We start from the raw sequence: 13,687 nt of genomic DNA, 5'->3' as shown, positions 1-13,687 counted from the left end.
TAGAAAGGTTTTGCAAGTTGAACACATAAGCAACTTCCATACATAGTTTAAGGGGTTTGGTATGACCTTAGAGGACAAGGCTTCAACTTGGTCCTAGACCATACCTCCTAGATCAATAACTGATTTACCTACTTTGACAATGAGTTTTGTTGTTGCTTGCTCAAAAATGGGAATCAAGCATAGTTTGGTGGCACAAATCTACAGTTTCAAACAAAAACAAGGAGAAATTGTCAGAGATAGTGTGTGTAAGATGAGGCAATATATAGACAAATTTCCAAAGTTGGAAATCCCAAAGGCTTGTCTCACTATTTTTAGAGGGATTACTAAACAAATACTTGCATGCTATTTTGTATAGCAAAAAACACATGACTTGGAAAGCATGCAACTTGGACGCAATTGACTTGAGTGATAATTGCGAGATCTTCAACGTGGAGAGAGCCACTAAATATTCACAGAGCAAGAAAACTACATCCACTATGCTAGCACCAGTAGAACCAATTGTTGCATCTCCTACCAATGTTATAGAAGACATGCTTAAATGCATGAACGACATGATTACCAACATGCAAAGGATTCCTATGAGAGGGTTAGGATAGGGACCAACTAAGGGACAACCTATGGGACAAAATACACCGTTGAAATGGTGTGCCATTGAAGAAAAAGGGACAAACCATGAGACAAACGAGTGCTACTACAAGTCTAAATATGATGGAAATGTCCAGTATTTATGTGCCAATGAGTCCTCAAGGACAACCCATGTATAGATACCCACCAAATGTGGCACCAATGCAAAGATCTCTCATGAATTTGGAGAGACCACAACGAGTATTAGGCCAACAACCACCACTCCCAAGGAATAATGCTATACCAGTCAAATATATGTGGCTTGAGGGACAAGTGGATAAACAGGATCTAGTACTTGTTACACCATACCCTGAAACAAGTTCGGTAACAATGGGGGTAGAAGAAGAGTGGTATAATCAATTCACCCCAATATCTATAGAACCAATGTACCAAGTATCCACGGATAAAACACCTATTTACTTCATTGTGCAAACCATGGAGCTAGACTACCTATGATTAAGCCAATGCCTAAACCAAAAACCCAAATTTTTCATAACTGCAAGGTGGATGACCATTAGAAAAAGGATTCTCCTAAACTAGTTGATACAAAACCTAAAGGGTTGAATTGTGGAGCATGTGGTCGCAAGAGTGGACACTTTCCTGCTAAGATTGCCCTAGGAACCCAACAAACAAAGGGAAGACCGCCATAAACATCGTTCAAGTTGTACCGAGTAGTTTATTACAAGGAGAGCCCACAATTCTAGTTTGATTAGTGACAATGTCACATGCCAAGGGGAATAAACATAAAAATACAAGTTGGTTGGACATACCTATCAATACATCCAAAAACTCCATGAAGGAACATCGCAAACGGTATGAACTCAAGAGATAAAAACTACAAAAGGGGGTCGACAAAAAGATACGAAAGGAGGTAGAGGAAAAGATGCAGACCTTGCCATTAGACTTTAAGGAACCAGAACCAAAGTTGGGAGGATCGATATTGGTCGACAAAATTTATGAACCAATCATTGCAGTCTTGGAAGCTTTCCACAATGGATTGAAAGCTGGTCAAACAATAGAAAACCAAATGGAAAAACTATCCAGCACCTGATACGGAGGTAGCTAAATTAGAAGTGTACAAAGACTTGGTGCTAATTACGCAATCCATACTGGAAAAACAGAAACCTCAGTGGGAAATCATAGGAAAACCAACAAAAGTTGAGACCTAGACCATCGAAGAAAAAATGCAAGAGAAGGGGGAGTTGAAAACTTTAGAAGATGATGGCACTCATTCACCTAAACTAATTATCCCTGATAGTGAGGAGGGATTGGATAGATTTCACTACCATATTGCCAGTTGACCCGTAGAGCTTGAGACAAGTAGCAAAAAACAACTTATATGATGATTCCATGTCCCAAGTACCATGAAAATAGACTACTACCTTATTAATCAAAAACCAAAACAATATAGACCATAATTTATCTGAATTCAACATGTGTTTGATGAGAGTGGATCTTCCAACTTGCAAGTGAATTTTCAAGTTTAAAAATCCCAATCCTCCCATGTCAACTGGTAAAGAAACCAGATCCCATGCCAAGCATGCTTTATTAGATGAAACCCACAAAAACTTCAAATACATAGATCTAATTCTACTTAAGGCATTGTCTGACCAATCTAGCAGAGGAAAGAAGTAAAGCAAGTAAGATACCGTAATAGATTGAAGAATCCTAACCCTCACATGAAAAGGCCATTCATCACACAGTGCCAACTAGCAATTTTAGTGCATACTCTATCCTCTACCCAGTCACTCAGCTGCTTAACACGGAAGCATACACCCCAATTGGATAAACCCAAATTCTTGAAAATTGTACCTTGATATATTTTCTTCCCCCTCCATATGAGATTATGAAGTTTTCAATTGATTCATCTATCAAACTAGATTTACTCCAATTAATCTCCAAACCTACAATTAGTGAGCATACATTCAAATAGTTCATGTATTTTCTAATGTTTGCATTGTCAGTCTGCATAAATTGTCAGTCTGCATAAATTGTCAGTCTGCATAAATGTCTTCTTGGTACTGAATGCTAGTAATTTCTCCTAGCCTACTTGAGACCCTTTCAATTTACCCCCCCAGCTTGAGTAGCTAGAAAGAAAAACAGAGGATGAGTAGCAACATCAAACAAGAGAGGACTCAATGGACATCTTTGCCTCACGGATTTGTCTATTGAGGTGGCATTAGATAATCTACTATTTACCAAGATTTTGGAGGATGCTCCTAACCTCAACAGAAGAATACATGTGAAAGTTTTATTTCCAAATACCAAATTCCTCATAACTTGTACAAAAAAATCCTAGATGATAAAATCAAAGGCCTTAACAAAATCAAGGTGCAGGAGAACTACATTCCGGTTAGTATTTCTACATGCATCAATGCCCAACATGACTATTAAAATATTATTTAAGATAGATCTCTCACCAATGAACCCAATTTGAGCCTCATGTAGGTATTTTCTAAAAAATGTGAAATTCTAATAGCAATATCCTTAGCCAATACTTTGTACAATATGCCCATCATAGTTATTGGTCAAATCTGATAGAGAAGACAAAAAATCCTTCTTAGGTAGTAGTTTGATGAGACCTTGTTTCAATAGTGGATCCATGTATTGTGTCTACCAAAAGTGACTTATCACTGCTAAAATGAGAGGGCTTAGTTGCCCCCAAAATTCCACCACAAATTCAAACCACAAGCACCTGGGGTCTTTTCATTACCCATTTTCTTGAGAGTCCATAATGTCTCTTTCTCCTCAAATGATACCTCCAATCTCTTTGTATTACTTTGCTCAAGACATGGATCTGCCACTCATAACAACATATCAACAGTTTGTTGCCTTTCAGGAGACTCATCCACCTCCTTATGTAAAATGTTCTTAAAGTGTTGCTTACATTGAATATGACCTAAGTATTGAATCTCTTGAAGGAAAAATTTTCTTTTGATTGAGAAAAAACTTATTCTCCCTTAATGCTTGAAAAATCACTTGGCTTGTGTTCCTCCAAGGAATTGGAGTAGATGATGATATCATCAAAGAACACTCCAGTGAATTTGCAGTAAGGTCTAAAAATTTTCTCCATTAATCAATTGAATGTAGCTGGTGCATTAGTCAAGCCAAAAGGCATGACTAGATATTCATAAAGTCCAAACGTGTACGAAATGCGGTCTTTAGGATATCCTCATTCACTATCCTTAATTGATGGTAGGTACTTTTAAGGTCAATCCTACTGAAGTAGGTAGAGCCTTGTAGCTTATCAAACAGATCTTCTACCCGAGGTATGGGAAATCTATTTTTGATAGTGATATGGTTTAGTGCACGATAGTCCACACACATGCGGTATGTACTATCTTTCTTTTGCACTAAAAGGACTGGAGAGAAAAAAGGAGAGGAGCTAGGTCTCACCATTCCTTTGTCTACCAATTCTTGTACTTGCCTCATGATCTCCTCTTGTTGAGCTTATGAAACTCGATAGGGAGGTTTGTTAGGCGGTGAGCATCCTGCTAGGAGCTCAATTCAATGGTCATCATCCCCTCGTTTTGGAGGTAAGTCCATAGGGATATCATAATGAAACCAGGGAACTTCATGCTGGTAGCCATGCGGTTGTTGAACCATGGTATCCCTAGGATAGCATCCTCATGTTGGAGAGGAGCGATAAAGAAGTCTTCTTTGACAACATAGCTTTGGACATGAAGCCTCAACTTCCCAATCAAGGGAGTAACAGGGGCTTGATGTCCCTTGAAAGCGGCATCGGCAGTTACAACATCTCCCATCTCAAAAGCTTAAATGCCCAACATGGTGGCCAACTCCATTGATATGAAGTTGAGAGTAGAACCTGGTTCAAACAAGATAAAGGCATCATGCTCCCTTACCTTTCCCCAAGCATAGGAGAGAGGTGATCCTTTGCAATGAGTATCCTCTTTTGGAGCTTCGATAGTGGAAGCTCTAGGAGTCTCATTGCGAGTATTTCTTTTGGGGCAAGAACGATAGCCATGTCCTTGCTCCCCACACTTAAAAAATTTGTGATCCTTACAAAAATTTTCAAGCTCTTCAGGAGAGAGTTTATTTTTACCTTTGTAAACTCCTTTCTCCTTGGACTGATTGTTGTTGTTGTTGTTGGAATGGTTGTGGGAAAAATTCTGGGTATTAATTTTTCCCTTTGCATCACTTTTGTCTTTGTTTTCCATGGGTTTGACATTCCGTCTAACCCCTTGTTAGAAATTGATGCATGAAGAAACCATGGTATGGTGGATTACTTCACTGATAGAGTCAGGCCATTGAGAGTTGACATACTCGGCCATCTCTTCAGGTAATCCCGCACAGTGTTTTTGCTCAGCAAAGTCTATGTTTTGAAAGACAGTAGCCTTGAGATGTAAATCCCAAAACTTGCCCACATACTTGTGGATAGAATCATGAGAGAGAAGCCTTAAACTCTGCCATTCGGTGAGCACTTTGTCCTTTGCATCGCTTGCAAGGAATTGCTTCATGATGGAAACTTGTAGAGTTTTCCATCTCTTTGGGGCTTCACCATTGCCACAAAGGCTAGCCCACAATTGACGAGCCAATTTTTGGAAGTGCCTAGTTACATGGTGTATCTTGGAGGACTCTGTGAAGCCCTCGTCTCCAAAGGCCGCATCAAATTGTTGGATGAAGGCCATTACTTTGTTGGTAGCACCAAAGGCGTCATCATAGGTGAGAAAATAGATACTCTTTCCTCCTCTTTGAACTTCTTGAGCTTTTGTGACCTTCACCATGTAGGGTAAGATTTGCGATATCCTCTCCTCTTATATTCTCTATGAGAATATCCATAGCTTTCATCAATAGTGGAGGAAGGTGAAGAAGAAGGAGAAGAGGGTGACCTCTTTCTTGCCCTTTTCTTCCTTGGTTTCCTCTCTTACCTTTTGGAGTGACGAGGAGAAGGACTATGGGTTAACCGTTTACTCTTGGGAGGAGTTGGCAATCTTTTAGTCCGCCTTCTTTGTGGAGCCACATCTTCGGAGGAATTTAGGGATTCATTGCTTTCTTGATCTTTGAAGTCCTCCTCTCGTATGGGAGAGAGTCTTGTTTTGGGAGTCTCTCCAAGAGGCCTCATAAGCTCTCTCTCCTCTTGGAGAGGGAAGGAAATCCCATAAGCACGAAGTTGTTGAGTAACTTCGGCTTGAAAAATGGGGTTGCCTATAGCTTGTTGCAACCTAGTGACAAGATAATTAAGAAACATGGGGGCATCATCATTGGCACCTTCATGTGTAAAATCAAAGTTATCAATGTTTATTCTGCTCTCTTGGTTATTGTCAGCCATGTTAATCAAACTTATATGTTACTTAGTATATGCTTTGGCAATTCAAAACCTTAGTTGCTACTCCTCTTAGCCTTTGAAAATAGGCACTTAAGTATCTACACTCACAGCTCGAATTGGTTAATTATAGAGAGTAATGGAGTGAGTCTAACATAGCGAAGTTGCCAAGAAATAGCTCCTTTTGGACTTCTTATGTCTCAATAATGGTAAAGCCGTAGGCAAGTCTAAAAAGACTCCATTATTAAGACCAAATCTTCCGAGGTGTGCACCATATCCCACATAGTGGGCTCAACAAAATCGATAATAGATCCCAGACCCAATTACCCTAATATAATTAACAAAAACAACCATTAATATGATACTTAAGGACCTCTCTTCTTAAGCAAGAAAAGAGAAACCAAATGCTCTGATACCAATGTAATGGAACTGGCCTATGAACTTTGAGAGTAGCGGAATTAGGAAATTAGGTGAAGCATTTTTGAGAGATTACTTTGTGAGCATAGAGGGTGAACTTAATTGATGGTAGCAACATAAACATGGTACTGAGTTAACTTGGCATGAACAATACTTTTGCAAGAGAGAGAGTTTAGAGAACATGAAAATACTTGACAAACGGACTCATACGGAGTCGGTCCCCCCTCCAATAGTCATTTGTATTATAGTTTCTCCCATCCAGAGAGACTTGGTACATTACAATCTTTGTGTTTCTTGTAACCTACGTGATGCAATGAATATGGAAATATTCATGCATCACAAGCATAACATAATCTTTTAGAAATAATTAACTATCCCAAGCCTCAGTCCCAAGGACTCAAACACCTTCAAAGGTGGAGAGAGCTAGCAGGGAATGAGGGTAGGAAAGATGAAGAAGAAACATTCCATAGGAGAAAGAAATAGTTCCTCACTTATCATTACTCTTCTTGCTAGCATACATAATAGCATAGTAATGGATATGGAGAAGATGGCAAGCTTAAGCATTGAATCATGGCTCTTGGTTGCATTTGCATTCCATAGCCAAGAGAGTTGATATAGGCTCTCACTTCTCACAAGCTTGGAGAAGGAGATGGTGTTCCTCAACTTTCACCAAGTAAGAATGCCCTTGCCAATGAGTGTGTGTGTGGAGTATATCCCCCTAGCACCCCCCCTCCTTGCTTTGGGCAAGAGGTAGCTTTTCCACATGCTTCAATCTCATTGGACCCCTTTGCCCCTAGCCAATCACATGTAGCACACAGTCAAGTACATGGGTAGTCTTTTGACAGTGTCCTCCTTACCCCTTAGAGAGAGAGAGAGAGAGAGAGAGAGAGAGAGAGAGAGAGAGAGAGAGAGAGCTTGAAAATATCTATATATTTGTTGGATGGAAGAATCTCATTGGACCCCTCTTTAGCCCAACCAATAGCATTGAAGCACCCCATGTGGTTAAGCTTAGTGAGAGTCTGACATGTGTCCCATGTGCCCTTTTAGAAAAGGGGTGCCCCTTGGGTGAGTGGAAGGTTAGGTCAAAGATTCCCCTAACTTTGGGACCTTTATGCATAGGAAGCTTCTCAAGCAACTTCCTCATTAAGTGTGTAGGGTCTCTTTTTGACTCAAGCATCGTACCCCCCATGCATAGGAAGCTTCTCAATAAACTTACTCATTAAGTGTGGAGGGTCTCTTTTTTACTCAAGCATCTTACCCCCCATGAATAGGAAGCTTCTCAAGAAACTTTCTCATTAAGTATGACAAGTACCTTAAGTACCTTAGACATCAAGCATGACAGCACCGTAAGTGGAGTTCCCACCTCAAGCTCATCCCTAGCTTGCCTAAAGTCAAAGGAAAGTTTAGGTCGGGTTCCAACCTCAAGCACAACCCTAGCTTGCTTAAGGTCAAAGACAAGTTTAGGTTGGGTTCCCATCTCAAGCTCAACCCTAGCTTGCTTAAGGTCAAAGGACTTTTAACACTAAGCATTGGAGGTCTTTAATGAAACTAACCCTAAGGTTTAGCTCCATTAGTTAACCTTGCTCTTTGACAGATCATCTCTCATTTGGGCCCCTTTACCATTGGCCCCCGTGTTGAGATAGATCCGTAAGCACATATCTATATTCTAACCCTTGTTCCCGTTTATTATCCCACGTTAAATGATCAGTTTAATATGAGAAAATCATTTGGGTTGGTTAGCTATTAGATATTTAATGAAAACACATCATCATATATACATGCTATGACATAAGAAAGTAGTGCTATCTGACTACGAATAGATTGATGTCGTCTAATCAAACGTCTCATCACGTCCAAGAAACGTATTTCTCGGATTCTGTAGAAAAAAGCAACATATAAGACTTTCTGTAAGTATAAACATATAATTACAAAACAATCTATTTTCTTAGCTTATCATTTAAATACAACAAATGTAAGACAACAAAGTGAAATACTAACCATGCTAGAGCGAGAATTGAGAATGCCCATAAGGGCGTGTAAGCCCTTTTTGCCCGCATACTCGTGCTCGTACGATGTGGGGTCACGTCCTGTCATCGACCACTGCTCAAAACATACAAAGAATATGTTATGTTAGAATTTAAAAGTACAATTATCCATAAATACCAAACCTAAAGGGAAATGCAAAAACACTTAGAAAATCAGTCTCAAATTATGCCCATCCACTGTGGTGCAAGCTCCCTGTCTCTAATCGCACTTTGGCTACCTCCTTTTAATGCTTCCACTTGTCAGGATTCTCACACGCTTCTTGCTTTGCATTCTTCCAATCTTCTTTGGCCAACCAATCTAGTCTGTTCCACCCATGATTTATTGCTTCTTTCACTTCAGAACGCTTGTGCTTGCAGTATTCGCGCATTCGCACCTTCATCATGTCTTCATTGAAGCGCTCATCCCGACTTGACGCAGGAAACTCTTCATGCATCATGCTGATAACTCTCTCTTTTAATTCATTTTGCACTTCACTCCAGGTGTTTAGTATGTACGGTTGAAAAACCTGAGAGCAAAGGCCGCGCATGTGCAAGATCACCTTCTTGCCGTCGTCATCTAAGATGATGCCCCCGCTGATGTCGACGTTATCTAGCCTAATCTTAAGTCTAACTTAAATCTTAACCTAATCTTAAATCTAACTTAAGTCTAACCTAAACATAAATGTAGTCTTTCATTGTCATCAACTCTCTTTGGTCTATGCATCGATCAATTGGAACAAATGGTACTTGACTTTATGCAAGAAGAAGGCATTGAAGAGGTCACTATTTGCAATGCGGTAATCATGCTTTTGTTGTATGCGGATGATGTAGTGCTTCTAGCACACACTTCAGAAGATGCACAAAAGCTTATGGTTATCCTTGAGAACTTTTGCTTGCATAGTGGGCTGATTGTAAATGAATCCAAAACAAAGTTTATTCTTGTGAAAACCAACCATAAGGAGAAGCCATGCATTGTGTACAACAACGAGACACTTGAAGTTTTTGAGAGCTTTAAGTACCTTGGCCTTGAGGTTCCATCCAATCACAAGTGTCATGAATGTGCTATGCATCCTTTGGAAGCGGGAAAGAGAGCATATTATGCATTTGAGAACATGTGTAATGCGGGAAACATCAAGTGTTGGGTTCTCAAGAAGTATCTTTTTGATGCATTGGTGACACCGGTTCTTCTTTATGGAGTTGAAGTGTGGGGCGGGAGCATCTCAAAGTCTACTTGGAAAGAGTTTGAGAATGTCCAAAAGAGTTTTCTTATAAACTTTCTCCAAGTTAAGACACAAACACCATATATGCTCCTACTTCTTGAGTCACGATCTCTTCCAATTGAGGTTATGGGCATGGAAAGGGTTGTGGAGTACATGATAAAGATGCGTCAAAACCCCTCACATCGACTTCCTACAATTGCATGGGAAGCAAGCAAAAAAGTTCAAAAGACGCATAAAAGCAAGATCTTGAGCACGGGATGGATGCAAGACATAAAGAAGTGGTTTGGGAGATGGGATGCATTACACTTGCTACATGATGCTTCAATTGACTCTCAAGTGAATGAAGCTTTTCTACAACGCCAATGTATTACGGCTTGGGAGAAATCCGGTGGGTCACGCTTCATACATTACACCACCTATATTGCCCCCAACTACAAAACCATGTTCTTCGCTGAGAGAGGAAACCGAACTCACACTTACATGCTTGAGCCTATTCCCTTGTCCGTGATACGCACTATCGCAGCAATTCGGCTTAGCTCCCATTTCCTTCGATGAGACATAGGGCGTTGGGGCAATGGAGAAGAGTCAAATCGATTGTGCACATTATGCTCGCTGCAAGTTCGAGAGTTTGAGTACCACACACTACTAGAGTGCTCAGCTTTTGATCACATCCGAACTTGCTTCTCTCACATTTTCAGCCATAACTTAGACCTACACACTTTCCTCTCCCATCCAAAGTGTGGGCTCTCCATTGCGACTCTCATCACTGCAATTTTGGAGCATCGAGAGTCACTCATCAACCATACACATACTACATCACATGTAACTGTGGTCCCATAGGTCATATTTGACCTCCGAGGACGATAATAAAATCTATCTATCTATCTATCTATCTCTCACTCAAAGACACAATGTGTCTGTGTGTGTGCATGTGTGAGGAAGAGAGAGAAAGAGGGGAAGGGAACATGAGAGGGAGGAGAGGGAAGGAGCATACCTGGATCTCCTTCCTCTCCTCTGTGTGTGTGTGTGTGGGGGGGGGGGGGGGGGGGGGGAGAAGGGAGAGAGGCGCGGGTATACCTGTTTTGCTAGATCATCGAAACTTAGTACTGAGATTTGAGGTTTTGGTACTCTTGGTTTATTTTTTTTCCCATGTCGCCATCGCTATATGATTGTCTCTATAATCATCGCTATGCAAAAAATAATATAGCGACATTTATGGTGACGATGATAGCTACGCCGTGGATTTTTACATTTGAGCGTCGCACTACTAGTGTTGCTAATTGAAGAACCTCTTGTAGTGTAGATGGCAAAAATGAGTGGCCCTCTTTAGCCCTCGAGTGTTCCCTGTGTGTGTGCGTGTGTGTGTGTGTGTGTGTGTGTGTAGAGAGAGAGAGAGAGAGAGAGAGAGAGAGAGAGTCGATGTGCTAATGAATGTTATTTTTTTGTAACCTTATAGGTCTCAAAACCAACACTCTTTTGCATCTTCATAATACACACACCCAAAATCAAAGAGACAGGTAAGGTCATTGTTCATAGGACGCTAGAGAGCACCTTAGCACATGACATCAACTTCTTCCACTTGACTACTATATGCAATAGCCTAATACACAATTTTTCATGAGCACATAAACTCATTTGGGTGATGTCGTTGGACTGAATCAAAGCTGACCAACTTGAAAAGATGTTAGAAAATCGATTGCGATGAGAAGCCTTGTAGTTGGAGACTAGAGAAGATTAAGGCTAGCTTAGCATAGATATGTGAGCACTTGAATTCTATTGGCTAGGTAGCAATGAATGGCCTCAAATACTAGACGCCACATCAGACTATGCTCTAGCAATAGCATGTTTTCCTACTAGATAAAAGCACTTTGGAGAGACAAGTCCAATGTGGATACCATTTTTCTTCTCAAGAGAATTTATTGAAGGCCCTAAGAATGTTAGTTCTAATGATTTTTCCTTCAAAATGTGTCAAGCCCATATTGCTACATGTGCCAATGAATCACATGGTAAGTTGGTGGCAAAGCATTGCTTGCAAGTTTTCTTATCTTCTAAATAATGATTTAGAGGTAAGTTTCAAAAATGTCGGCAAGATTACACTAAATGTAGGCTAACTTTGAGCACTGAAGGTAAGGAAAAAATTGTGTGTTGTTGATCTATGAGAAAAATGTATTTAGTGTCATAAAAGTAGCATATCACCAACGAAAAAAGGCACTTTAAGAGGTAACCGCAAAGTAGAACAAACACTTATTATCAAAACTATCACCTTTTATACAACTATCTTGGAAACATTCCAATGGGAGCACTCATAATTGAATTTCACCACAAATGTGAACATTCAACCATGCGTTTGAAGTCTAGATTCTATATGTGAGACACATAATTATGGAAAAATGTACAAGACCAAATATTTTTTGCTTTTGGAAGCTAACTAGCATATGGAGAAAAATTGGATGAAAAAAAGCTAACCTTCTTCACCATTGCAACCCTGCATATGTGTATCCATATATCATTAACCTTTTCCAAAGTTGACGGAGGTGACATCTGCACTAATTTATACTCCCTCCTAAGATAAAAGGGAAAAGATCATCACTAAGGCAAAATTTTCTATGCCAGAATGCATTGGTCGACGGGGTTGGTGCAACAACCCAAAAGTACCGATGCTAGGAATAGAGAAAGGCATAGTTGAGGACATCTACAGGTGCATGCTAAGGTGCAAGTGTAGATATGAAGATCAAGTAAACCAAAGGTATCAAAAAGTGCATATTTTGGGTGCTATTTTAGGCCATAAGGTCTTGCTCTAGGATTAATCAAGATGGATGCTTAAAGCTTTGTTGGCAGTCAAACCAGACGTGCACCCTCCTAGTTGACCCCTTCTTCATGAGCCCTAAAATTTTGATTTCCCTCATTATTTTCCAGAAATATTTCTAATTATTTGAGAGTATAATCTTATTCAGACAATTTCCAAACTAGTTTGCACCAACTCTGAGTTGTAAAGTCTGAAATGAGTCTAAGCCATGTAAAGTAGGTCATTGACCAAAAAGCCCTAGGTATAAAGCTACTTTTTTTAAAGTGGGAAAGGGACACTTATCCATTATCACAAGGTTTTGAGTTTTGGAGCGTACGAATGAGAGCAACTACTCTCGCATTACTTGTAATTATCATATCTTAAGCTCTAAGGTCTTGCTGTAGCATTAATCAATATGGGTACTTAAAGCTTTGTTGGCAGTCAAACCAAATGTGAACCCTCCTAGTTGACCCCTTCTTCATGAGCCCTAAAATTTTGATGTCCCTCATTATTTTTCGGAAATATTTCTAATTATTTGAGATTATAATTTTATTCAGACAATTTCCAAGGTAGTTTGCACCAACTGTGAGTTGTAAAGTCTAAAATGAGCCCGAGCCATGTAAAACTGGCCATTGAGCAAAAGCCATAGGTATAAAGCTAGCTTTTTCAAGTGGGAAAGGCACATTATCACAAGGTTTTGAGTTTTGGAGCATACAAATGAGAGCGGCTACTTTCACATGCTTTGTAATCATCATATCTTAAGCTCTAGTAGTCTAATTTTTATACCGAAACTTGCATTGTGTTCCTTGTCTACTACTCCTTCACTTAGGGTGACCTTTATGGTATGATCTGTTGCGGTTTTCAGGACCTTGATCATGAGGAATCATAATTTTTGTACCTCATTGGATTGCAACCAAACTTGGTAGGATTACGCCTTAGGTGCCTTAGACCTCTTGCTAAAGTTTCATAGCATTTCGACTTCATTTGAGTGCCAAAATGGCCTGATGACCTAGTGCGGTGACATAGGACATATGTAGTCTTCTAGATTTGAGAGTGATAGATTTGCTAATGTGTTAGATGACTTCTCACTTCTTGAGGTTGAAACCCTCAAAGAGTTTCCATGCCCCATACAAGTCACTTCCCTAAGTATTAAAATTATGTTAGTGCTAGATAGCTATGTTATAGAAGTTTGTTGCAGTGGCCTACTAACATTGGTATTGTTGCCAAAGATAGTGATCCTTAGGTGGTGATTGACCTAGTCATAGATTTTTACTTAGAGACCTTTGATTTGATTTCCATTCCATTTACGCTTTAGTAGTCAGGCACCTAGACA

Source organism: Adiantum capillus-veneris, chromosome 21, assembly GCF_014529385.1.
Source record: "Adiantum capillus-veneris isolate H3 chromosome 21, ASM1452938v2, whole genome shotgun sequence".
Taxonomy (NCBI): Eukaryota; Viridiplantae; Streptophyta; class Polypodiopsida; order Polypodiales; family Pteridaceae; genus Adiantum; species Adiantum capillus-veneris.
This window is presented reverse-complemented; position numbering follows the sequence as displayed.